Genomic DNA, 27,182 nt, shown 5'->3' on the forward strand with positions numbered 1-27,182 from the left:
GGTGATGTTGAAATGCAATATCGGTCACCCAGTATAATTGAGTGAGCATATCTTACATAAGAGGATCATTTTGGAAATCTCGGTATTCAGGTCAGAATCTGAGGGTGGAACCTGTATGTGACAAGACCAGCAGTCTGAACGTAACTCGAAATAGGCCACTCAGTGGATTTCAAATCCTGGTTCCGTGCTGTCATTGCGGGAGTAATCTGTTCACTTTGATATTTCAGACATGTTGGGGGTAAAATTGAACATCAGGAACCATGAAGGGACCATAATCCCTTACAGTCTGTGAACAATGGTTAGATTACAATTGGAGTAATGGCACAACTCTGGTTTCCATATTAATAAAACAAAATGAAGAGACACAAGAGAATTTGAAAAGATGATTAAGAAATATGATGCGAGAACTGAGAAGTTATAATCATCAGGAAAGTTTGAACAGGAAGGGGCTCTCTTCTTTAGAAAAGACAGGACTGAGGGATGTCCTGACAGAGGGCATTAAGATTATGAAGGGAATTATGCAATCTATCCCAACTACTGGTCAGAAGGTTTACTCTTGGTATCAACGACCCAAGGCTTCCAAATTATTGTTCACACATAGCACGTTTATTCAGCGTTTCCAAATCCTATCTTCAACAGAGATTATGCTCACGTCTCCACATAAGCTCGGTTAATTAGGTTCATCCGAGTGTCGGAACGGACTAGATGATCAGTCCTCCCCTTCCGATTCTTCAAGTAGTTGATCAGACTACTTAGACCAGAGCTAGCTAGCCAGCACTTCAGAGCACACTCTTCCTTAAACCTTGTTTCCTGCATGCTACCTGTGGGATCAGCTCGGGATGGGCCAGAACTGACCATCCGAAAGACAGTGATTGGTCAGTCAGATGTTGCGAATGCTGCAGGTGCATCACATCAGCCACAGTGAGTCAACATTTCACCGGTTTTGACATCTGTTCATTTCTGGTAGCCTCATCCCTCAAGTTTCGTCCACATTGCATAGCGAGTTCTCTGTCCTCCAGCCCTTGTCTGATAATAAGAATTACTTCACTCCGCCGACTCCCCGGTCTCCAAGCAAACAGCCCACATGGCGCATCAGTTACAAATTAAGCTAAAGATTAGGCATGCCTTAATAAGCACATTGCAGGTTTCCCCACATTCACTTCCCCTTTATCAGTTCAGTTACAACACATTGCTGCTCCAGTACATCTTGCTACCCTGCTGTGGAATTATTTACCACTTTTAGCCACACATTGATAGGGTAGATGTAGAGAAAATGTTTTCACTTGTGGACCAGACCCAAACTAGGGGCCATCAATAGAAGATAGTCACTAACAAATGCAATGGGGGAATTCAGGAGAAACTTCATTACCCAGAGAATGGGGAGAATGTTGAACATGCGAGGTGATGCATTTTGGAAGATCCAATTCAAGAGTGAACTATACAGTAAATGGAAAAGTCCTGGGGAAAATTGATGGACAGAGAGATTTGGGTGATCAGGTCCATTGTTTCCTGAAGGTGGCAACGCAGGTCAATAGAGTGGTCAAGAAGGGAAACGGCATGCTTTCCTTCATTGGACGGGGTATTGAGTACAAGTGTTGGCAGGTCATGTGATAGTTGTATAAGACTTTGGTTCGGCCACATTTGGAATACTGCGTGCAGTTCTGGTCGCCACATTACCAAAAGGATGTAGATGCTTTGGAGAGGGTGCAGAGGAGGTTCACCAGGATGTTGCCTGGGATGGAGGGCGCTAGCTATGAAGAGAGGTTGAGTAGATTAGGATTATTTTCATTAGAAAGACGGAGGTTGAGTCGGGACCTGATTGAAGTGTACAAAATCATGAGAGGTATAGACAGGGTGGATAGCAAGAAGCATTTTCCCAGAGTGGGGGATTCAATTACGAGGGGTCACGAGTTCAAAGCGAGAGGGGAAAAGTTTATGGGGGATATGCGTGGAAAGTTCTTTATGCAGAGGGTGGTGGGTGCCTGGAACGCGTAGCCAGCAGAGCTGGTAGATGCGGGCACGATAGCGTCTTTTAAGATGTATCTAGACAGATACATGAATGGGCAGGAAGCAAAGAGATACAGACCCTTAGAAAATAGGCGACAGGTTTAGATTAGATTAGAGATACAGCACTGAAACAGGCCCTTCGGCCCACCGAGTCTGTGCCAACCATCAACCACCCATTTATACTAATCCTACACTAATCCCATATTCCTATCACATCCCCACCTGTCCCTATATATTTCCCTACCACCTACCTATACTAGGGGCAATTTACAATGGCCAATTAACCTATCAACCTGCAAGTCTTTGGCATGTGGGAGGAAACCGGAGCACCCGGAGGAAACCCACGCAGACACAGGGAGAACTTGCAAACTCCGCACAGGCAGTACCCAGAATCGAACCCGGGTCCCTGGAGCTGTGAGGCTGCGGTGCTAACCACTGCGCCACTGTGCCGCCCAAATTAGATGGAGGATCTGGATCGGCGCAGACTTGGAGGGCCGACGGGCCTGTTCCTGTGCTGTAATTTTCTTTATTCTTTGTTCTTACCACAGGGAGAGATTGAGGAAAATCGTTTAGATGCATTTGAGGAGCAGATAGATATTCATGAGTGAGTGAGCAATAGAAGTGTGTGCAGATAGGATGACATGAAGTAAAGTGGATGAGGTTCGTTGGGAGAATAAATGCTCAACAGTTGGGTCGAATGTTCTGTTTCTATGCTGTAAATTCCATGTAATTATTTGTAGAACAAGACTTTCCTCTTTCAGCATTAGAGATGAACATGTGCTCCATTGTTACAGAGACAACCAGAAGCTGAGTGCACAGACATACTCTGCGACATCTAAGCACTGTGACATTGCAACAGATAAGAATTTCTGCAAATACCACAGGGTGTTGAACAGACGTATTAACAATCTCTGCTCCCCTTCACTCACCTGCTATAGTAACCAGGACAGATTCACTGGACTGGTATTCTAACCACCTTCTATGGATGGAGGTTTACACCGCTTTCCTTTGTATTTATAGGTCACTGAGAATGTGCATTTGTAATGCTCTCCTTGGTATTTACTGGACAGTGGGAATGTACATTTGTACCACCCTACTGGTATTTAGAACAAAGAACAAAGAACAGTACAGCACAGGAACAGGCCATTCGGCCCTCCAAGCCAGCGCCGATCTTGATGCCTGCCTAAACTAACGCCTTCTGCACTTCCGGGGCCCATATCCCTCTCTTCCCTTCCTATTCATATATTTGTCAAGACGTCACTTAAACGTTGCTATCGTATCTGCTTCCACCACATCCCCTGGCAGCAAGTTCTAGGCACTCGCCACCCTCTGTGTAAAACACTTGCCTCGCACATCCCTCTAAACTTTGCCTCTCGCACCTTAAACCTATGTCCCCTAGTAACTGACTCTTCCACCCTGGGAAAAAGCTTCTGACTATCCACACTGTCCATGCCGCTGATAACTTTGGAAAGCTCGTTCATGTCGCCCCTCCACCTCAGTCATTCCAGTGAAAACAATCCGAGTTTAGCCAACCTCTCCTCATAGCTATTGCCCTCCAGACTAGGCAACATCCTGGTAAACCCCCTCTGTACCCTTTCCAAAGCCTCCACGTCCTTCTGGTAGTGTGGCGACCAGAAATGCACGCAATATTCTAAGTGTGTCCTAACTGAGGTTCTGTGCAGCTGCAACATGACTTGCCAATTTTTATACTCTGTGCCCCGACCGATGAGGGCAAGCATGCCGTATGCCTTCTTGACTACCTTATCCACCTGCGTTGCCACTTTCAGTGACCTGTGCACCTGCACGCCCAGATCTCTTTGCCTGTCAATACTCCGAAGGGTTCTGCCATTTCCTGTATACATCCCACCTGAATTAGACCTTCCAAAATGCATTGCTTCACATTTGTCTGGATTAAACTCCATCTGCCATTTCCCCGCCCAAGTCTCCAACTGATCTATATCCTGCTGTATCCTCTGACAATCCTCATCATTATCCACAACTCCACCAACCTTTGTGTTGTCCGCAAACGTACTAATCAGACCAGCTACATTTTCCTCCAAATCTTTTACATATACTACAAACAGCAAATGTCACAGCACTGATCCCGGCGGAACACCACTAGTCACATCCCTCCATTCAGAAAAACACCCATCCAATGATACCCTCTGTCTTCTATGACCAAGCCAGTTCTGTATCCATCTTCCCAGCTCACCTCTGATCCCATGTGACTTCACCTTTTGTACCAGTCTGCCATTCGGCACCTTGTCAAAGACTTTACTAAAGTCCATATAGATAACATCCACAGCCCTTCCTTCATCAATCATCTTCGTATCTTCCTCAAAAAACTCAATCAAATTAGTAAGACACGACACTCCCTTCACCAAACCATGCTGTCTCTCGCTAATAAGTTCGTTTGTTTCCAAATGGGAGTAAATTCCGTCCCGAAGAATCCTCTCTATTAGTTTCCCTCCCACTGACGTAATGCTCTCCGGCCTGTAATTTCTTGGATTATCCTTGCCACCCTTCTTAAACAAAGGAACAACATTGGCTATTCTGCAGCCCTCAGGGACCTCACCTGCAGCGAATGAGGATGCAAAGATTTCTGTCAAGGCCCCAGCAATTTCTTCCCTTGCCTCCCTCAGTATTCTAGGGTAGATCGCATCTGGCCCTGGGGACATATCTAACTTAATGCTTTGCAAGACATCCAACACCTTCTCCTTTTTGATAATGAGATGACTGAGACTATCCGCGCTCCCTTCCCTAGGCTCATCATCCACCAAGTCCTTCTCTTTGGTGAATACTGATGCAAAGTACTCATTTAGCACCTCGCCCATTTCCTCTGGCTCCACACATAGATTCCCATCCCTGTACTTGAGTGGGCCAACCCTTTCCCTGGTTACCCTCTTGCTCTTTATATACGTATAAAAAGTCTTGGGATTTTCCTTGATCCTGTTTGCCAATGACTTTTCATGACCCCTTTGAACCCTCCTAATCCCTTGCTTAAGTTTATTCCGACTGTCTTTATATTCCTCAAGTGCTTCATCTGTTCCTCGCCTTCCAGCCTTTACTAATGCTTCATTTTTCTTTTTGACTCGGCTCACAATATCCCGTGTTATCCAAGCTTCCTGAAACTTGCCAAACTTGTCTTCCTTCCTCACAGGAACATGCTGGTCCTGGATTCTAATCAGCTGACGTTTGAAAGACTCCCACATGTCAGATGTTGATTTACCATCAAACAGCTGCACCCAATCTAAATTCTTCAGTTCCTGCCTAATATTGCTATAATTAGCCTTCCCCCAATTTAGCACCTTCAACCGAGGACTACTCTTATCCTTATCCACAAGTTCTTTAGAACTTATGGAATTATGGTCACTGCTCCCGAAATGCTCCCCCACTGAAACTTCGACCACCAGTTATACTTCTTGCATTAAAACAAATTCACTTCAGACCACCAGTCCCGCTGTGCTCAGCTAAATTGCCTGCCTGCTCTTCCTCTTAGTCCTACTTGCCTTATTTACTACGTCCTCCTCAATTATTTCACTAGCTGTCCTGCTGCTCTGGTTCCCACCCCCCCCACCCCACGGCCACACTATTTTAAACACTCCCGAGTGACGCTAACAAACCCTGCAGCCAGGATATTAGTGCCCTTCCAGTTTAGATGCAACCCGTCCTTCTTGTACAGGTCCCATCTGTCCCTGAAGAGAGCTCAATGGTCCAGATATCTGAAACCCTCCCTTCCACGCCAGCTGCTCAGCCACGTGTTTAGCTGCACTATCTTCCTATTTCTTGCCTCACTAGCACGTGGCACAGGGAGTAATCCAGAGATTACAACCCTAGAGGTCCTGTTTTTTAACTGACTACCTAACTCCCTAATCTCCCCCTGCAAGACCTCATCACTCTTCCAGCCTATGTAATTTGTACCGATGTGTACCACGACCTCTGGCTGTTCACCCTTCCCCTTCAGAATGCCCCCTGTCCGTTCAGAGACATCCTTGGCCCTGGCATCAGGGAGGCATCATACCATCCTGGAGTCTCTTCCACGTCCACAGAAGTGCCTATCTGTGCCCCTGACTATACAGTCCCCTATAACTATTGCTCTTCTGCACTTTGTCCCTCCCTGCTGCACAACAGTGCCAGCCGTGGTGCCACTGCTCTGGCTGCTGCTGTTGTTTTCCCCTGATAGGCCATCCCCTCCAACAGTATCCAAAACGGTATACCTGTTCGAGCGGGGTATAGCCACAGGAGATTCCTGCACTGACTGCCTGCCCCTTCAAGCGGTCACGCATCTATCTGCCTGCACCTTGGGAGTAACCACTTTTCTAAAACTCCTGTCTAAGACGCTTTCCGCCACCTGCATGCTCCTAAGTGCATCCAGTTGCCGCTCCAACCGATCCATGTGGTCTGTGAGGAGATGCAACTGGGTACATTTCCTGCAGGTACAGTCGTCCGTAACACTGGAAGCGGCCCGGCCTCCCACATCACACAGGTGAAGCACTTCACCCCTCTAACTGTCATTTCTAGCACAAATTAGTTGATTAATATAAAATAAATAAATACTTATTAAATCCTTGCTAAATTATGATACACTTAATTATATGGTCCCTCGTGCTAGATTTCTACAACAAATACTAAATGCTAACTAAATACAGTAATCTCATCCCCGATTTAGTTATTCTACTTATTAATTAGTTAATTATGTTTTAATCAATTTTTATCAGTTTTATTTTCAAATTCGGTCCAGATTCCCTACCAGCCAATCAGGTCACAGCTTTCCTGTGACGTCACTTTTCAGGGTTTTTTTCCCCCACCCGACGTAACTCACCCTTCTGGAACTCCGCCCTCCGAGTCTGCTCCGAGAATCCCCCAGGTAAGTTTTTTTTATATACTTACCACTCTGCAACTCCGCCTTCCGAGTCTGCTCCGAGAATCCCCGAGGTAAGTTTTATATATACTTTCTGCTCTGGAACTGCGCCCTCCGTGTCTGCTCCGAGAATCCCCGAGGTAAGTTTTTTTTAATACTAACCGCTCTGGAACTCCGCCCTCCGAGTCTGGTGACTGGGAAAATTCCAATTTTGCCCTTTGTGTCGATTTGTGAATAATGCCGCCTTTGGCTCTATCTGTAAGAGTAGAAGATTTTACTGCGATCATCTGCAGCCACGGTGCAGGAAACGCTGACCTTCTCCCCGACTACATGCACCCCAGTCCATTCAACAAAATATTCCCCTGGCGCTGCTGTCGGATTTGTTGTCGAATAATTGGACTGGACAGCTAGAAATGGATCTGCGGAATCTGTGCTGCCTTTCTCCAGGAAGTTACAGACCTTCACATGTTATGCTCTTTTTGCATGTACTCTCAATAAATTCAACGGATGGTTCAATGGAGTGGAACATTAAATGCGTGGTGGGTCTGTACCAAAACAAGCCTCATTCCATCAGGGCGGGTTGACTTCCAAAATGTCCTCTGACTTGCTCTGAATTTGATCATGTTTGAAGTTACAATATTGTGAGACTACAATCCCCTTGGGTAGTCTAATGGTTTGGCATCTCCTTTTCCAAATAGGGAATAACATTTCTACTGAAGCTCATACCAGGATAATAGGGCAGGGTGTGTCACGGGGTGGATTTCAACACCTCAAGTTTTAGCCTCCAAAATATCTACCCCAATGCACTGTGTTGGATATTACTGAACAGCAAATGTAGGTGAAAAACATGCTTCCAACAGAAAATCCAGGATGATATTTGCCTTGGACGGGAGTGGAAAATGGTCGACATTGTATTTGTTGTCTACTTAATACCAGCAGAAGGGAAGATTTGGCAGAGCCTAAAATGTGCGGACGATTCATTAGCACCCGATTTCTGCTAACAACGATCCTTTTCGCTCGGTGGAGGGACCGCATGCACTCGATGGGACGAATGGCCTCCTTTTCTGCCATTAATGACTCTATGACTGTATGACTCACTCCCATATTATTCATAGCCTGTGTGGACATCGATCGGTATTGGATGGTCTTGGAGTGAAAGGTATTGAAACTTACCCACGACTGTTACCTTCACAGGATCACTTTTCTCTGAGGTGAATTCCCTCTCTGACAGTGTATTTCTGTAAACACAGGAATGATATGCTGATCCAGTGCCCAATAACTTTGTGGCAGTAAAGGTGGCTGTGTATTGCCTTGAACCAGCTCTCACAGGTTTGATTGTTTCAACCTGGCATCCTCTGTACAAATAGAAACTGCTGCCTGAATACAGATATGGCATTTTACAAGTAATCATGAACAGATCTTCTCTCAGAAATACATGATCCTGACGGTGAACAGGCACTGATGGATTTCTGGAGTAACATATAAGGATAGGAAGGAAGCACATTCATGATCAACCCACCAATACACATACTGCGGTACATTTAACCTATTGCAGCATGCAGCAACAGCGTGAGAAGGCATCAGCCGCACGTTTTACGCCCGGTACAATTTTTCTCTCACGGAAGTGAGAGTGGGTACAGTGGGTAGCCGAGCTGGAAACGCCCGTTTTGGGCCACCGCCTGGGATGGATTTCCAGTCCAGAAGGCCCTGGCATTACATCAGTACCGAATGGGTCGCTCAGCTCTGGAATACAGCATTCCCTCAGTACTGAGTTAAAATAGCAGTCGTAAAAAACACAAGTTTTCACTCTATTCAAGTAAAATCATACAGACTAAAACTGAACCTCGATCAGAACTCACCTCTTTCAACATTGAAGGATATGATTAAAGTGGTACTGTGTGCTCATATTTCTAAACACGCGTGAATTCACAAAATTCTAACGCAATCGACTCCATTATGTCCGACCCGACTACACTGCCCTGCTCCTCCATGTAGCTCCCGCTCATGCCATCACTGCCATTCTGGAAATCGATCACACTTGCTGATCCCGGGCCTGGAGATAAACATCCATTGCAATGCTGTCTTGGAGAGAAACATCCATTGCGATGCTGATGTGGAGTTAAACATTCATTGCAATGCTGGCCTGCAGGTAAACATCCATTGTAATGCTGGTCTGGAGGTAAAACATCCATTGCAATGTTGGTCTGAAGGCAAACAGCCATTGAAATGCTAGTCTGGGGTTAAACATCTATTTCAATGCTTACCTGGAAGTAATATCCATTGCAATGCTGGCTTGGAGGTAAACATCCATTACAATGCTGGCTTGGAGGTAAACATTCATTGCAATGCCGGCTTGGAGGTAAACATCCATTGCAATGCTAACCTGGAGGTAAACATCCATTGATCTGCTGGTCTGGAGGTAAATATCCATTGCAATGCTGGTCTAGAGGTAAACATCCATTGCAATGCTGGCCTGCAGGTAAACATCCATTGCAATGCTGGTCTGGAGGAAAAGCATCCATTGTAATGCTGGTCTGAAGGGAAACAGCCATTGCAATGCTCGTCCGGAAATAAACATTCATTGCACTGCTGGCCTGGGAGTAAACACGCATTGTAAATCCTGGCTACCGGACCCGAACGCGACCAGATCCGACTACATGTGTAAGGTTCGAGTCAGGTCGGGTGTATATTCCATGTCCAGCATTCGGGATTGGGTCGGTTCGGGCTAGACGGACTGCTTCGCTTTGGTAGTCTTGGTTCCACTTGTAATGTTCACACATGTGAAAACCCCAATTATAAAAACATATTATTTGTTAAAATCTAAATGTGACATTTTTAAATCAAACCTTTCACTGTTATGATGAAACAAAAATGTGAGAACACGTGTTTTTATTTTCCAGACTGGTTGTAAATCTGGAATTTTTTCTGCATTGCATTTCTAAGAATATGCATTTAAAATGACTTTAAAGTATGAACTTCAATAACCCAAATTATAGGCTGCCTTCTCTGCCCGGAGCAAACCCAGGAGTAGATTGCAAAGTCCATTCAAATTTCTTTTATAGTGGCTGTCAAAATGCTATGAAATTTACTGGATAATTTGAGTAACGTCAAGTGAGTTTAAATTAGCCTGTAAAAGAATACTAATGTCTCATTTTATACATAGCACTTTATTTAAATATAATTTATGAAATTGTTTGCTTTAACATTGCAAGTACTTGGAAAAACAGCTGTAGTGCCCTACCCAGACCACGCTGGTTGTAAGCATGTTAATGATTTGCCTTAACTTAAAAAACAATTACATCTACCCGGTTATTGAAAGAGGACAGCACAAATATTCTGCCACGGACATCCATGGTGGGATTGGTTATGTAGAAAGTTATGTATCTGTTGTGTGATGTACATCTGGAAAGTGGCTGCTTTATGATTGAAAGCGAGTGCAAATGACCAAATCAATGGATCTTGTGGACAAAATCCACTGGGAATTATAAAAGAAGCCACAACACAGGATCCAATTTACTTAATTCTCATGAATTAGTGGGTGAGAGACAAAATTATACTCAAATTATCTTAGTTTTGATAATCCAGTGTTTCAAATGCAAATAGTAAAAATGAAAATGCATAGAACCAATAGTTATTGCATTTTGCCTAGACTTTAATTGGCATTGTGCACACTGTTTTTTTCGATTTCGTATATGTGGGGTGGGGCAGGGGTGGGTTGAATAATCACCACTGGCCATCCAAGCATAAATTCTAAATCTTCCATGGTAAAATTAATTAAAACACCCTCGCATATTAATCTGCCATTACAGTCTATATTAATCAACCTAATAGCTTCAGTTTCTTGAATGAAGTATTCCTCTGATCCCAAAGGGCTGGAGATCTGTTCCCTGGGAGTGAATAGAGAGTTGGCTATCTCTTGAAACTTCGGTTCATGTCAAATACATTTTCAAGACATTATACAGTGAAGCATTATTAATGTAATATTTCCCCATCAAATGCATATAATTTCGACCAAGCTATAATAGCTGTAGATGCAATGATGATTGATTTTCAAAGCTGGCTTTTGTCCCATTATTTTCCAACTGTTTGTTTCATAGCAACAGATGAGTAACATTGCAGCGAAAAACATCTATGAGCTGAACTAAAGAAATAAAGTATATGAAACTATGTCCATATAGGAATAGACGGGATGTCAGGTGGCTCTTTTCCCCCAAAAAATGTAGAGCCTCTGGAATACATTGTCAGCTGGTCTGCTGAGTGCTGACTTTCTCAGTGGCTTCAAGAGGGAGCTCGATCAGTTCCTGACTGTGAGAAAGATTGCGCCATATAGAAGGTAAGTTTCTTTTTCGGTAATTCGTGGACCATGTAATCACCTGGACAGGTTTTCCACTGCTAGAGCAGCAGGACATTGGAGAGGAAATTTGCTGCGTTTTTCCCCCACATTGGCCCAGGGCTTTAACTTTTTTTGTCACTCCTCGTAGAGTTAGATGCGAGTTAGGGAGAGAGAAGAAGTATTCAGCCATGATGCTCCAGCTATCTCGGTTGTGGGGCAGTCTGGATGAGACAGCTAGTCTTCCTGCGTCATTTCCATAATTCTGCAAGTTAGAAAATCCCCGCTATGTCTACTCAAATTATGCAGAGACCTGAATGCACCAGATGCTACACGTACCTCCATCCTCAATATTGTACACGAAGAAGTAAGTAGCAGAGGATAAAAAGCAGAAAAAAATTGGTTATGCTCTCTGGCACATCTCAGGTTTCCTGAACTGTCTGCTAATGCCAGAGTAATGTGCAAGTTCATCCTCACATATGTTGACTTATCTTGTCGACCTTAGACACCCTAGCAGAGTTTGGGAACTCTTTGACACGGTACTACTGCTGTAGATTTCGCAATTGCACTACAAATTGCCGTTCTCACTGGCTGATGGGATTGCTTTCTTTTTAATCTATCATATATTTTTTCAGTTTCAAGAATATATTTCGCGTCAGATTGGGCAGGATAATAAATTCAAGGGCTCCGGACCGGGGTGAGTTTGGCTTGGCTGTAGTGGGGTCGGACCAGGGTCGAGTTTTAATTTTATAACGGAGCCATACTTTAATCCATTGCAATGTTCGCCGGGAGGAAAACATCCAGTGCAATACTGCCCCGGAGGTAAATATCCATTGCACTGTAGGTCGGGAGATAAACGTCTATTGCAATGTTGGCCTGGGGGTAAGCATCCATTGTAATGTTGACCTGGAGGAACATCCATTGCAATGCTGGTCTGGAGGTAAACATCCATTGCAATGCTGGCCTGGGGTTTAACATTTATTGCAATGCTGACCTGGAGGTAAACATCCATTGCAATGCTGACCTGGAGGTAAACATCCATTGATCTGTTAGTCTGGAGATAAACGTCCATTGCAATGCTGGCCTGGGGTTAAACATCTATTGCAATGCTGACCTGTAGATAAACATCCATTGCAATACTGGCCTGGGGTTAAACATCCATTGCAATGCTGGTCTGGATGTAAACGTCCGTTACAATGCTGGCCTGGGGTTAAACATCCATTCGAATGCTGATCTGGAGGGAAACATCCATTGAAATACTGGCCTGGGGTTAATCATCCTTTGCAATGATGGTCCGGATGTAACCTTCCATTGAAATGCTTGTCTGGAGGTAAACATCCATTACAATGCTGGTCTGGAGGTAAGGCAACCATTGCAATGCTGGACTGCAGGTAAAAATCCATTACAATGCTGCCATGGAAGTAAACATTCATTGAAATACTGGCCAAGGGTTATACATCCATTGCAATGCCGTTCTGGAGGTAAACATCCATTGCAATGCTGGTCTGGAGGTAAACACCCATTGCAACGTTGGTCTGGAGTAAACATCCATTGCAATGCTGGCATTAGTTTAGTGGATGAGTGAAAGAGAGAAGAACGCAGTCCTGAGCCTCAACTGCACAAATCAGACTGTTGCACGCCATGTTCAAATATTCGTGAACTGAGTGGCATGGGGATGTTGCTCACTGTTCACCTAATCTGGCAGATAAGATAATGAGTATTCATGTTATTTAAATGAATTCAAAGCTGCAATCTGACACCACACTGGGGCAACTGTGTAACGCCGTAAAGCCACTGCCGAATTTATTCCTCAAAAATATCCCGCCATCGAGAATCCAAAAAGACAACTCCCGCCTAATTATATCATCCCCAGATGGCACCATGCGGCAGACAGCATAATATCCATTCCGCCCCTCCACCAATAAGAGTGTTGATCAAGCATTTTAAAAATCTCTGTTCCCTGCCAATTCCCTTCTAATGGTATGCTGGCATTTGTTACAAAGGGATTGGTGTACAAGTATATAGTAATTTTCCAACACTTTTACCGGACATTGGTGACGCCCCACCTGGACGACTGTATGCAGTCTTGGCTTATTTGCCTAAGAATGGATAGAATTACCCTTGAGGATTGGCGATGAAAGTCCCCTAGACTGGCTACAGGGGAAGGAAATTTTACAACGTAAAGAGTTTGAGTAGACTAGACAGGAGTTTAGGAGAATGAGAAGTGATCTGCCTGAAACAGAAACTTCTTAAGAGCTTCACATGGCAGGTGCTGAGGAAATATTTCCCCAGGCTGGAGAAGATCGACACAGGATCGCAGTCTCAGAATACATGATCAGCCATTCCACACTGAGATGAGGAGAACTTTCTGAAACCAGAGTGTTGTGAATCTTTGTAATTCTCTGCTCCAGAGGTTTGTGGATTTTCAGTCATTGTATACGTTCAAACAGAGGTATATAGATTTTTGGATACTGAGCGAACTAAGGGATATGGGGAGAGCGCAGGAAGGTGAAGTTGATGTAGAATATCAAGCCTTGGTCATATTTAATGTTCAAGCAAGCTCGAATGGCCGAATGGCCTCCTCCTGGTCCAATTCTTCTGTTATTATATTCAATTGTACCCCATATACTTAGCGTGAAAGAGATTAGTACTTACCCACAATTGTAATTGTCATGGTGTCACTTAGATCAGAGGTGATTTCCCTCTCTGACGCTGTTTTTCTCTAAACACAGGAGTAATCTACTGACTCGGGAGACACCAGGCCTGTGATGTCAAAGATGGCCCAATATACAGATGGATTGGCTATACCTGTTTTGATTGGTTCGTTCTGGTTTCCTCTGTACAAAGAGAAAATGCTTCCTGAATATCGGGACGGTGCTACACAGGCAATCCTAACTGACTCTCCTCTCAGAAATACACTATCTGGAGGGTCCAGGTGTATTGATATTTTTTTTCAGGGTAACTCAGAAGGAGAGCAAGGCAACACATTCATGTTAAACACACGAACCCGCTGGCTGGAAGCGTGATCAGCGCCTACTTTTCCCTGCATCTGAACTTACTGTCCTTGAAGTCAATTAAATTAAATTCCAGCAGGTTGCGAAATGATCAGCCAATTCCAAATTTACCCTGCATGAAAGAGAATAGAGATTAAAATCAGGTGGAGTGTAAATCGTGCGGCCGATCCAAATCCCTTTATTTCCAAATCGTGGATTTGATTAAAATTGACTGCCAATGTCACCATGAGGTGTCGGCTGATTGGTTGCGCGGAGTTTCAGTCCCCAAATTCAGACTCAATGGGATTCATGTTCCTTTTGGGCAGCAGAATGTACCCGCCAATATCTCATGACCAGGTCCTATTACCCACCGCCAGATTTTCATTTATTTGGATTCCAATTGAACAACAGTTGGAAAAGGAGGCAGCTAATTCACTTCCAGGGCTAATGATTTTTTTAACCCACTATATCTAAGTAATATTGTTGCTGGCAGTAGTTGCATAGTGGGTGAATTGGAGGGCCTATTGTTACAGCGATGCAGTCAAGTGTTGACTGCTGCATTCATATAGCGCCTTTCATGACCACATCCCAAAACACTTTATATCCAATGAAGTACTTTTTGAAGTTTAGGCGCTGTTCTAATGTGACAAGTGTGTTCGCCCACTTCCGCACAGCAAGCTTCCACAAGCAGAAATGTGATAATGACCGGATAATCCGTTTTTGTGATTTTGATTGAGTGACAAATATTGCCCCCGGACACTCCGGAGAACTCCCCTACTCTTTCTCCAAAGAGTGGCCATGGGAACTTAGATTTCCACCTGTGAGGCCAGACAAATGGACGGTACCTCCATCAGTACCACGCTGCCTCAGTGCTGTCCCTCCGACAGTGCCGCACTCCCTCAGTACTGCACTGAAGTGTGAGCATAGCTTTGTCTATTCCAGTCCTGGAGTTGCACTTGAACCTACATCCTTCTGACTCAAAGTGAGAGCGCTCGCCACTGAGACACTCAAAGGCTGCTCATTGCCTTGCACTCTTTCCTTTTAATGTTAAAAAATTAATTTTGTTACAGTGAATAAAATGTAGATTGTGAAACAGCCAAGTATGTTGAATGGAGATGCCAACAAACTCTTTTCCCTGTCACTGACCTGCTACAGTAACCATCAGAGCCTCGCTTGGTTGTGATATTAACTGGAGGGAGATTCCATATCGACATTGGTACAGCCCTCCTTGGTTTGCACCAGTAACCTGGAATATTCCAGTGTTGCCCATTGTGATGATTGGACTGGGTTTCAGCAACTGTTCATCTCTGTAAAAGTAGTGGGTTTTATCGTGACTATCTCCAGTTGCGGTGCAGGTAATGGTGGCCATCTCTCCAACAACATACACCCCAGTTGGTGTATCAAGAGACATCACTGGCGTTTTTCGCCAATCTGTGGTAAAATAAATGGAAAGAACATTTAGAAATGGACTAGCGGAATTCCATGTACAGTAGCAGATTGATAACTCAATACTGATTGATTTGCGTTGAACTGAAGTATTACCCTCGGGGTCACAGATTCCATAAGAAGGGTTTTTGGAATTTGATTTAAAAAAGAAAGTAAAATTTGCATTTCCATAGCGGCTTTCAGTAACACAGGTCGTGCCAAACCGCATCACAGCCAATAAAGTAGAAATGATGTTAGGGCGATTGTAAGAGCAAATACATTTATAGACCTGCAGGAAGAAATAATTTAAAATGCAGTGTAAATATCCACTATAAATTAAAATGGCGAATGCAATATTAGATTGAAATTCAAGGAGGCTGGTTGGAGTTACACTGTCGCTTTATGTAGCTGTGTTTAGAACAAGGCTGGAAGACCACATTCAGTGCTGAGCACAACAGATCAGGAATGATAAATTGTCCATTTAACAGGTGCAGCACAGATTCACCAGAATGATATACGGGTTAAATTAGGAGAACATACAGAAGAGTCATGCATGATCTAATTGAGGTGTTTGAGATAAATTAAATATTTCCTTCTCGTTCTTACAGGGTGTCTCGCCGCTGGCAAGGCCAGCATTTGTTCTCATCCCGAAATACCATTGAACTGAGTGGCTTGCTGGGGCCATTTCAGAGGACAGTTAAGAGTCTACAACTTTGCTGTAGGTCTGAAGTCATATGGAGGCCAGACCAGGTAAGGACGGCAGATTTCCTTCCCTAGAGGGCATTAGAGAACCAGATCGGGTTTTACAACATTCCATGCCAATTTCCTGGCATTATTACCGATACTATCTTCTAATACTCGATTTATTTTAATTAATCGAATTTAAATTCCACCACATTTTTGGAATTGGGTGGCTAACTGAAATAAATCCAGAAGCAATGATAATATTCCATAGAATATTGGCCTCTGACCTCTCACCTGGAGTGATGTGTGTAACTGTCACCTTCATGACCGAAAGGAAATGGATGAAATGTCCCAGAAAATCACATTTCCGAAAGCGTCTTCCCACTGACAGCTGCTTAGATGCAGACCTGCATCACCTTTATCAATGTCACAACACGATTGGACACAGACACAGAAATTATATGCGATAAAATAAACTGAATTATTTAACAGTACAGTACCTTAGTTACTCCTTGTCATTATTGTAGAGAGACACGTTGACACTAACCTTGAGAAGAGCTCCACCGAATCTTAAAAAGCACTAAAAGGAGAAATGATGAAGCGATTAAACAAATAACATTACTTTTCATAGGATCATAAAATGATATGACTCAGAATGAAGTCTGTGAAGGCCCATCGTGCTTGTACTGCCTCTTTGGTGAGCTATGTAATCAGTCTCATTCCCCTGCTTTTTCCCCATAGACTTATATTTACCCATTCACGGATTTATCCAATTATATGTTGAATGTTACTATTTAATCTGCTTCCAGTTCTATTTTAGGAAGCACATTCCATATCACAACAATATTCCATCATGTCGTGTCTGGCTCTTTTTTCCCAGTCTAGTTAAATCTGTGCCCTCTGGTTACCGGCTCTTCGACCACTGGGAACTGTTTTCCTTATCCATTCCAGCAACAACGTCAATGATTTTGAACACCTCTATCAAATCTCCTCTTAGTTTTCTCTGCCCTAAGAAGATCAACACCATCTTCTCCAGTCACTCTGTATAAATGAGAGTAAGGACTCGGAATATAGTCAACATTTAGAACCAGGTCTTACAGGAGAGAAGTAGAGAAACACTTCTACACGTATAGGGTGTTAGAATTTCAAAACTCCCTTCTGCAAATAGAAATTGATGCAAGGTCCACTGTAAATTGTAAATCTGAGCCTGATGGATTTTGGTTAAGCAAATATATAAAGGGAACTGGGGAAAAAGTGGACATGCCATGTGAGGGCAGAAATCAGCCATAATCTCATTCAATGATAAAACAAGCTCGAGGGGTTAAAAGGCTTCTTCGTGTTCCTTTGATCCTGTGACTTGATGCAGGCAGTGCTTTATATCCAGAGGGCTGGAATATAAGGGGGTGGAAGTCATGCTACAACTATACAAAGCCCTGGTTAGAACTCACCTGGAGTTACTGTGAGCAGTTCTGGAAGGATATATTGGCATTGGAAGGAATGCACTGTAGATTTACCAGAATGATAGCTGGTCTTCAAGGGTTAAATTATGGGGAGAGAATACACAAACTGGGTCTGTATTACCTGGCAAATAAAAAACAAAGTTAAAGGTTGTTTCGTTCGAAGTTTGCAAGATATATATGGGAACAGATAGGGTAGATAGAGATAAATTATTTACACTGGTTGGGTAGTCTAAGGATATGGACCATAGTTTAAAAGTTAGCCTATCAGGAGTGAAATCAGAAAATACTTGAATATGCAAAGGATGGTAGAAATTTGGAAATATCTTCCACAATTGGCAACTGATGTTCCATCAATTATTAATGTAAATCTTAGATTGGTAGATTTTGCTTAACTAAATGCATGAAGAGATATGAGGCAAAGGCGGATATATGGAGTTAGGACAAAGATCAGCCATGATTTCGTTGAATGGCGGGATAGGCTCGAGGTGCTGAACTCCTGTTCTTCTGTTCCTTTTCAGTTTCAAAGTTTACATTTTCTAAAGGCAAGTTAGCTTGTGGCACGGATGTTACTGCAATATATTTGAAATTGTAGTGAGCAGTGAGGATTTGACAACATACCAAAATAAAGTTTACAGTGAGAACAAGTATTTGTAACCTATGGTTTCAGATCAGACGTGGTCACGACAGACAGTCAGGTGTTTAATCCTTGACACCAAGAACAGTGCGTCAGAACCAACCATGTGTTTAAACAAACGGAATGAACATACATTGTGCCAATCTTTATTATACTCTTTCGATCGATTAATTAATTAATTCTTGGACAATGCACCTCCTGTGCTGCAGTAACAGATGGAATCTCCATGAATTCATAAATTAATCCAATTAAAATCAAGCTGCTTGAAGTTCAAATGGTTACTTAATATTCCAACTGCCATATCACAATTTGTCAACAATAGACATACTCTTTCAATCGATGAATAAATTAATTATTGGACATAACTGCACTTGTGGTGCAGTCGCAGTCTAAATCTCCATACATTTATTTATGAACAGAGTTAAATTCAAGTTACTTTAAGGACAAAAATATCAAAATATACAATATTACATCTCACAATCTTCCAATAAAGGGACATATTGGATGATGCACACAAGTTGTGCATTCCCGTACTATAAAAGGCAGTTAAGAAAAGGTATGGAATACTGGGCTTTCAAAATAGGAGCGTTGAATACATAAAACAAGGAAATTATGCTAAACATTTACTCATCTCGGTTTAGACCTCTTCTGGAACATTGTGTACAATTATGGGCACCACACTTTGGAAAGATGGCCTATACCATGGAGAGGGTGCAGACGAGGTGCAACTGGATAATACTATCAATGAGGGATACAGTTATGGGGCGAGATTAGAGAATCTGGGATTGTTTTCGTTATAGCAGAGAGGGTTATGGGAATATATAATAGTCATATTCAAAACAATGCGGGCTTTTGATGATGTAACTACATCTCATGGAATTACGTAGCATATACTTCTTCTTTGGGCTCCTTGCCTCCAGAGACAATGGGTAAGTGCCTTGACGAGGTCAGTGGTTTGTGAAACCGCGCCTGGAGTGGTTATAAAGGCCAATTCTAGAGTTGCAGACTCTTCCACAAGCTGTGCAGATAAAATTGCTTGTTGGGGCTGTTCCACAGTTTGCTCTCTTCTTGCGCACCTGTCTTTTTTGTTGCCAACTGCTAAGTCTCTTCGACTCACCACTCTTTAGCCCCGCTTTATAGCTGTCTGCCATCTCTGGCTATCACTGGCAACTGACTCCCACAACTTTTGGTCAATGTCACAGGACTTCATGTCGCGTTTGCAGAAGTCTTTAAAGCGAAGACATGGACGGCCGGTGGGTCTGTTTGCAGTGACGTGTTCACTGTGCAATACATCCTTGGGGATCCTGCCATCTTCCATGCGGCTCACATGGGCAAGCCATCTCAAGTGCTGCTGGCTCAGTAGGGTGTATATGCTGGGGATGTTGGCCACCTCGAGGACTTCTGCATTGGAGATACTGTCCTGCCACCTGATGCCAAGGAATCTCCGGAGGCAGCGAAGATGGAACGAGTTGGGGCGCCTCTCTTGGCTGACATATGTTTTCCAGGCGTCGCTGACATAGAGCAAGGTACTGAGGACACAGGCTTGATACACTCAGACTTTTGTGTTCCGTGTCAGTGCGCCATTTTCTCACACCCTCTTGGTCAGTCTGGACATAGTAGCGGACGCCCTTCCCATGTGCTTGTTGATTTCTGCATCGAGAGACAGGTTACTGGTGGTAACTGAGCCGAGGTAGGTGAACTCTTGATCCACTTCCAGAGCATGGTCGCCGATATTGATGGATGGAACATTTAGTTTAGTTTAGAGATACAGCACTGAAACAGACCCTTCGGCCCACCGAGTCTGTGCCCACCATCAACCACCCATATTATACTAATCCTACACGAATTCCATATTCCTACCACATCCCCACCTGTCCCTATATTTCCCTATTTCTAACGTCCTGTCCCATGATGCCCATTTTCTTTAGGCTGATGGTTCGGCCAAATTCGTTGCAGGCAGCTGCAATCCTGTCGATCAGTCTCTGCAGACACATTTCTGTGTGGGATGTTCATGCAGCATGATCAGCAAAGAGGAGTTTCCGGATGAGGATTTTCCCTACGTTGGTCTTCGCTCTAAGACGGGCAAGTTTAAACAACCTACTATCTGATCTTGTGTGGAGGAAAATTCCTTCTTCTGAAGACTTGAATGCATGTGAGAGCAGCAGTGAGAAGAAGATTCCAAACAGTGCAGTTGCAAAAACAGAACATATACACAAGTGTTTCAAATACCCTAGAGAGCTCTGCAGCACAACTCCCAGGCTTGGGCTGTTAAATGCCAGCCCAAGACCATCTCCAAAGAAAGAGAGAGTCAACCCATCTCCCCATGGCGTTCAATGGCATTACCATCACTGTATCCCCCACTATCCACATCCTCGGGGTTACCAATGACCGAAAATTTAATTGGAGCAACCATACAAATACTATGGCTGCAAGAACAGGTAAGAGGCTGGGAATTCTGTGATGAGTAAATCACCTGCTGTCTCCCCAAAGCCTGCCCACCATCCAGAAGGCATAAGTCAGTGGAGTATGATGAAATACTCTCCACTTGCCTGGATGGGTGCATCTCCAAAAACACGCAAGAAGCTCGACACCATCCAGGACAAAGCAACCCGCTTAACTGGCATCCCATCCACCACCTTCAACATTCACTCCCTCCAACACCCACACACGGTGGCAGCCATGTGTACCATCTACAAGATGCACTGCAGCAGTGATCAAGGCTCCTTCAACAACGCCGCCGAATCCCACGACTTCTACCACCTGGAAGGGCGTGTGCAGCAGATGCATGGGAATTCCATCAACTGCAACGTCCCCTCCAAGTCAGACGCCATTCTGATATGGAACTATGGCGGCCATTCCTTCACTATCATTGGGTCAACATCCTGGATCTCCTTTCCTAAAAGCACTGCTGGTGCCCCTGCCTCACAGCAGTTACTCTACCTCCTCTCACCATCGCCATCTGCTGGTGTCCCTGTCACACAGTAGTTACTGCCCTACTCACCATCTCCATTTGCTGGTCGCCCAGTCTCACTGCAAGTACTGTCCCCGTTCACCATCTCCATCTGCTGGCATCCCTGTCTCACTGCAGTTACTTCCCCTTCTCACCATCTCCATTTGCTGATGTCCCTGTCGCACTGCAGCTGCTGTCTCCTCCCACCACCTCCATCTGCTGGTGTCCCTGGCTCACTGTAGTTACTGACCCTCTCAGCATCTCCATCCTCTCGTGTCCAAGTCTGATTTCAGTAGCTGCTCGCTCTCACCATCTCCATCTGCTGGTGTCGCTGGTTCACTTCGTTTTCTGTTCCCTCTCATCAACTCCATCTGTTGATGCCCCAGTCACACTGCAGTTACTGAACCCTCTCAACATCTCCATCTGCTGGTGTCCCTGTCTCACTGTAGTTACTGAGCTGTCAGCATGTCCATCTGCTAGTGACCCTGTCTCGCTGCAGTTCCTGCCCCCTCTCACCGCTGCCATCTGCTGGTGTCCCTGTCTCACTGCAGTTACTTCCCCCTCTGACCATCTCCATCTGCTCGTGTCCCCGTCTTACTGCAGTTACTGTCCCCTTTCATCATCTCTGTCTGCTGGTGTCCCTGTTTCGCTGCAGTTACTTCCCCCTCTCACCATCACTATCTGCTGGTGTCCCTATTTCGCTGCAGTTCCTGCCTCCTCTCACCACTGCCATCTGTTGGTGTCCCTGTTCCACTGCAGTTACTTCCCCATCTCATTACCTCTATCTACTGGTATCCCTGTCTCACTGCAGTTACTTCCCCCTCTCATCATCTCTATCTGCTGGTGTTCCTGTCTCACTGCAATTGCTTCCCCCTCTCATCATCTCTTTCTGCTGGTGTCCCTGTTTCGCTGCAGTTCCTGCCTCCTCTGACCACTGCCATCTGTGGGTTTCCCTGCCTCGCTACAATTACTGCCCCCTCTCACCATCACTATCTGCTGGTGTCCCTGTCTCACTGCAGTTCCTGCCTCCTCTCACCATCTACATCTGATGATGTACCTGTTACACCGCAATAACTGCCCCACTCACAACCTCAGTCTGCTGATGTCCTTGTTGCACTGCAATTCCTGCTCCCTCTCAGTACCTCCATCTGCTGGTGTCCTTGTCTCACGGCTGTTACTACCCCCTCTCACTATCTCCATCTGCTGGTGTCCCTATCTCACTCTAGTTGTTGACCCTCTCACCATAAAGAAAAAAGAACAAAGAAAATTACAGCACAGCAACAGGCCCTTCGGCCCTCCAAGCCTACGCCGATCCAGATCCTCTATCTAAACCTGTCGCCTATTTTCTAAGGGTCTGTATCTCTTTGCTTCCTGCCCATTCATGTATCTGTCTAGATACATCTTAAAAGACGCTATCGTGCCCGCGTCTACCACCTCCACTGGCAATGCATTCCAGGCACCCACCACCCTCTGTGCAAAGAACTTTCCACGCATATCCCCCCTAAACTTTTTCCCTCCCACTTTGAATTCGTGACCTCTAGTAATTGAATCACCCACTCTGGGAAAAAGCTTCTTGCTATCCACCCTGTCTATACCTCTCATGATTTTGTACACCTCAATCAGGTCCTCCCTCAACCTCCGTCTTTCTAATGAAAATCATCCTAATCTACTCAAAATCTCTTCATAGCTGGCGCCATCCATGCCAGGCAACATCCTGGTGAACCTCCTCTGCACCCTCTCCAAAGCATCTACATCCTTTTGGTAATGTGGCGACCAGAACTGCACGCAGTATTCCAAATGTGGCCGAACCAAAGTCTGATGCAACTGTAACATGACCTGCCAACTCTTGTACTCAATATCCCGTCCGATTAAGGAAAGTATGCCGTATGCATTCTTGACCACTCTATTGGCCTGCGTTGCAACCTTCAGGGAACAATGGACCTGAACACCCAAATCTCTCTGCACATCAATTTTCCCCAGGACTTTTCCATTCACTGTATAGTTCACTCTTGAATTGGATCTTCCAAAATGCATCACCTCGCATTTTCCCGGATTGACCTCCATCTGCCATCTCTCTGCCCAACTCTCCAATCTATTTACATTCTGCTGCATTCTCTGACAGTCCCCTTCACTATCTGCTACTTCGCCAATCTTCGTGTCATCTGCAAACTTGCTAATCAGACCACCTATACTTTCCTCCAAATCATTTATGTATATCACAAACAACAGTGGTCCCAGCACGGATCCCTGTGGAACACCACTGGTCACACTTCTCCATTTTGAGAAACTCCCTTCCACTGCTACCCTCTGTCTCCTGTTGCCAGGCCAGTTCTTTATCCATCTAGCTAGTACACCCTGGACCCCATGCGACTTCACTTTCTCCATCAGCCTACCATGAGGAACCTTATCAAACGCCTGCCTGAAGTCCATGTATATGACATCTACAGCCATTCCCTCATCAATCAACTTTGTCACTTCCCAAAGAATTCTATTAAGTTGGTAAGACATGACCTTCCCTGCACAAAACCATATTGCCTATCACTGATAAGCCCATTTTCTTCCAAATGGGAATAGATCCTATCCTTCAGGATCTTCTCCAGCAGCTTCCCTACCACTGACGTCAGGCTCACCGGTCTATAATTACCTGGATTATCCCTGCTACCCTTCTTAAGCAAGGGGACAACATTAGCAATTCTCCAGTCCTCCGGGACCTCACCCGTGTTTAAGGATGCTGCAAAGATATCTGTTAAGGCCCCAGCTATTTCCTCTCTCACTTCCCTCAGTAACCTGGGATAGATCCCATCCGGACCTGGGGACTTGTCCCCCTTAATGCCTTTTAGAATACCCAACACTTCCTCCCTCCTTATGCCGACTTGACCGAGAGTAATCAAACATCTATCCCTAACCTCAACATCCGTCATGTCCCTCTCCTCGGTGAATACCGATGCAAAGTACTCATTTAGAATCTCACCCATGTTCTCTGACTCCACGCATAACCTTCCTCCTTTGTCCTTGAGTGGGCCAATCCTTTCTCTAGTTACCCTCTTGCTCCTTATATATGAATAAAAGGCTTTGGGATTTTCCTTAACCCTGTTTGCTAAAGATATTTCATGACCCCTTTTAGCCCTCTTAATTCCTCGTTTCAGATTGGTCCTACATTCCCGATATTCTTCCAAGGCTTCGTCTTTCTTCAGCCACCTAGACCTTATGTATGGTTCCTTTTTCCTCTTAGCTAGTCTCACAATTGCACCTGTCATCCATGGTTCCCTAATCTTGCCATTTCTATCCCTCATTTTCACAGGAACATGTCTCTCCTGCACGCTAATCAAGTTCTCTTTAAAAGCCTCCCACATATCAAAGTGGATTTAACTTCAAACAGCTGCTCCCAATCTACATTCCCCAGTACCTGCCGAATTTTGGTATAGTTGGCCTTCCCCCAATTTAGTACTCTTCCTTTAGGACCACTCTCATCTTTGACCATGAATATTCTGAAACTTACGGAATTGTGATCACTATTCCCAAAGTAGTCCCCGACTGAAACTTCAACCACCTGGCCGGTCACATTCCCCAACACCAGGTCCAGTATGGCCCCTTCCCGAGTTGGACTATTTACATACTGCTCTAGAAAACCCTCCTGGATGCTCCTTACAAATTATGCTCCATTTGGACCTCTAAAACTAAGTGAATCCCAGTCAATGTTGGGAAAATTAAAATCTCCTATCACCACCACCCTGTTGCTCCTACATCTTTCCATAATCTGTTTACATATTTGTACCTCTATCTCACGCTCGCTGTTGGGAGGCCTCTAGTAAAGCCCCAACATTGTTACCGCACCCTTCCTATTTTGAGTTCTGCCCATATTGCCTCACTGCTCGAGTCCTCCATAGTGCCCTCCTTCAGCACAGCTGTGATATCCTCTTTGACCAGTACTGCATATCCTCCACCCATTTTACCTCCCTCTCTATCCCGCCTGGAGCATCGATATCCTGGGATATATAGTTGCCAATCATGCCCTTCCCTCAACCAAGTCTCAGTAATAGCAATAACATCATACTCCCAGTACTAATCCAAGCCCTAAGTTCATCTGCCTTACCTACTACACTTCTTGCATTAAAACAAATGCACTTCAGACCACCAGTCCCTTTGCGTTCATCATCTGCTCCCTGTCTACTCTTTCCCTTCGTCACGCTGACTTCATTATCTAGTTCCTTACAGGCTTTAGTTACCACCTCCTTACTGTCCACTGACCTCCTCATTTGGTTCCCATCTCCCTGCCACATTAGTTTAAACCCTCCCCAACAGCGTTAGCAAAAGCACCCCCAAGGACATTGGTTCCAGTCCGGCCCAGGTGTAGACCGTCCAATTTGTAATAGTCCCACCTCCCCCAGAACCGGTCCCAATGTCCCAAAAATCTGAACCCGTCCCTCCTGCACCATCTCTCAAGCCACGCATTCATCCTGACTATTCTTTCATTTCTTCTCTGACTATCACGTGGTACTGGTAGCAATCCTGAGATTATTACCTCTGAGGTCCTACTTTTTAACTTGGCTCCTAACTCCCTAAATTCTGCTTGGAGGACCTCATCCCGTTTTTTTACCTATATCATTGGTGCCTACGTGCACAACGAGAACTGGCTGTTCACCCTTCCCTTTCAGAATGTTCTGCAGCCGATCTGAGACATCCCTGACCGCCAAAACAAAAAGGTAAGTTTATATAAGTTGTAAACTCACTTACCCAGCTGCCACCTCGCACTCCCTGTCGCTGCTGCAAAAAGAAGGTAGAAGTGGACGGATTTGATCATTCTTCCTGAACTGTTTTATAATGTACTCTTGAACAGATTATTCTGAATAAAGAATTTTTTTTTGAGGGGGGTGCACGGGAAATGCCTGGAAGAGGGAAGGCCGGTGGCAAAGCTCGAGACAAGGCCAAGTCTCGCTCCTCTCAGGCTGGACTGCAGTTCCCGGTGGGCCGTGTTCACTGGCTCCCGAGAAACGGGGAACAATGCTGAGCGTGTAGGTGCCGGAGCCCCGGTCTATCTGGCTGCTGTGCTCGTGTATCTGACAGCTGAAATCCTCGAGCTGGCCGGCAACGTGGCCCGGGACAAGAAGAAGACCCGCATCATCCCCAGACACCTCCAGCTGGCCCAAAGGCTCTTTTCAGAGCCACCCACTTTACCTGTGAAAGGGCTGGTTCCTGTCTGGGAGACGTCAATTTTATAATGCAAGCGCTGCTTTGTGTTGGTATGATTCGGGATTCAGCCGCTTGCCTCTGGAGATATTTGTCAGTCATTTTAACAATTCTAGCGTTTCTGCACAAATAAAGCTTTTGTTGAGTCCTAAAATGAGCGCCACTCTAATAAAATGATCTGTGCACATTGGTATCACTGCTCTAGACCACAGTTCTCTGACAACAGGTGATCGCAGCTCTTTGTTTTGCCGATTTGGTGGCTCTTAAAAGAGCCGTTGTGTTATTTGATGCCAACCCCAGTTCGGGGCAGGGTGAGTTTAGGCGCGCTCCCCGCGGATACGGCGGGCCAGCTGGATGTCTTTGGGCATGATGGTGACTCGCTTGGCGTGGATTGCGCACAGGTTGGTGTCCTCAAAGAGCCCCACCAGGTAAGCCTCGCTGGCCTCCTGCAGGGCCATGACGGCCGAGCTCTGGAAGCGCAGGTCTGTCTTGAAGCCCTGCGCGATCTCCCGCACCAGGCGCTGGAAGGGCAGTTTGCGGATGAGCAGCTCGGAGGATTTCTTGTATCGGCGGATCTCCCGCAGAGCCACAGTGCCGGGTCTGTAACGGTGAGGCTTCTTCACTCTGCCCGTGGCTGGAGCGCTCTTGCGG

Source organism: Heterodontus francisci, chromosome X (genome assembly GCF_036365525.1).
Source record: "Heterodontus francisci isolate sHetFra1 chromosome X, sHetFra1.hap1, whole genome shotgun sequence".
Taxonomy (NCBI): domain Eukaryota; kingdom Metazoa; phylum Chordata; class Chondrichthyes; order Heterodontiformes; family Heterodontidae; genus Heterodontus; species Heterodontus francisci.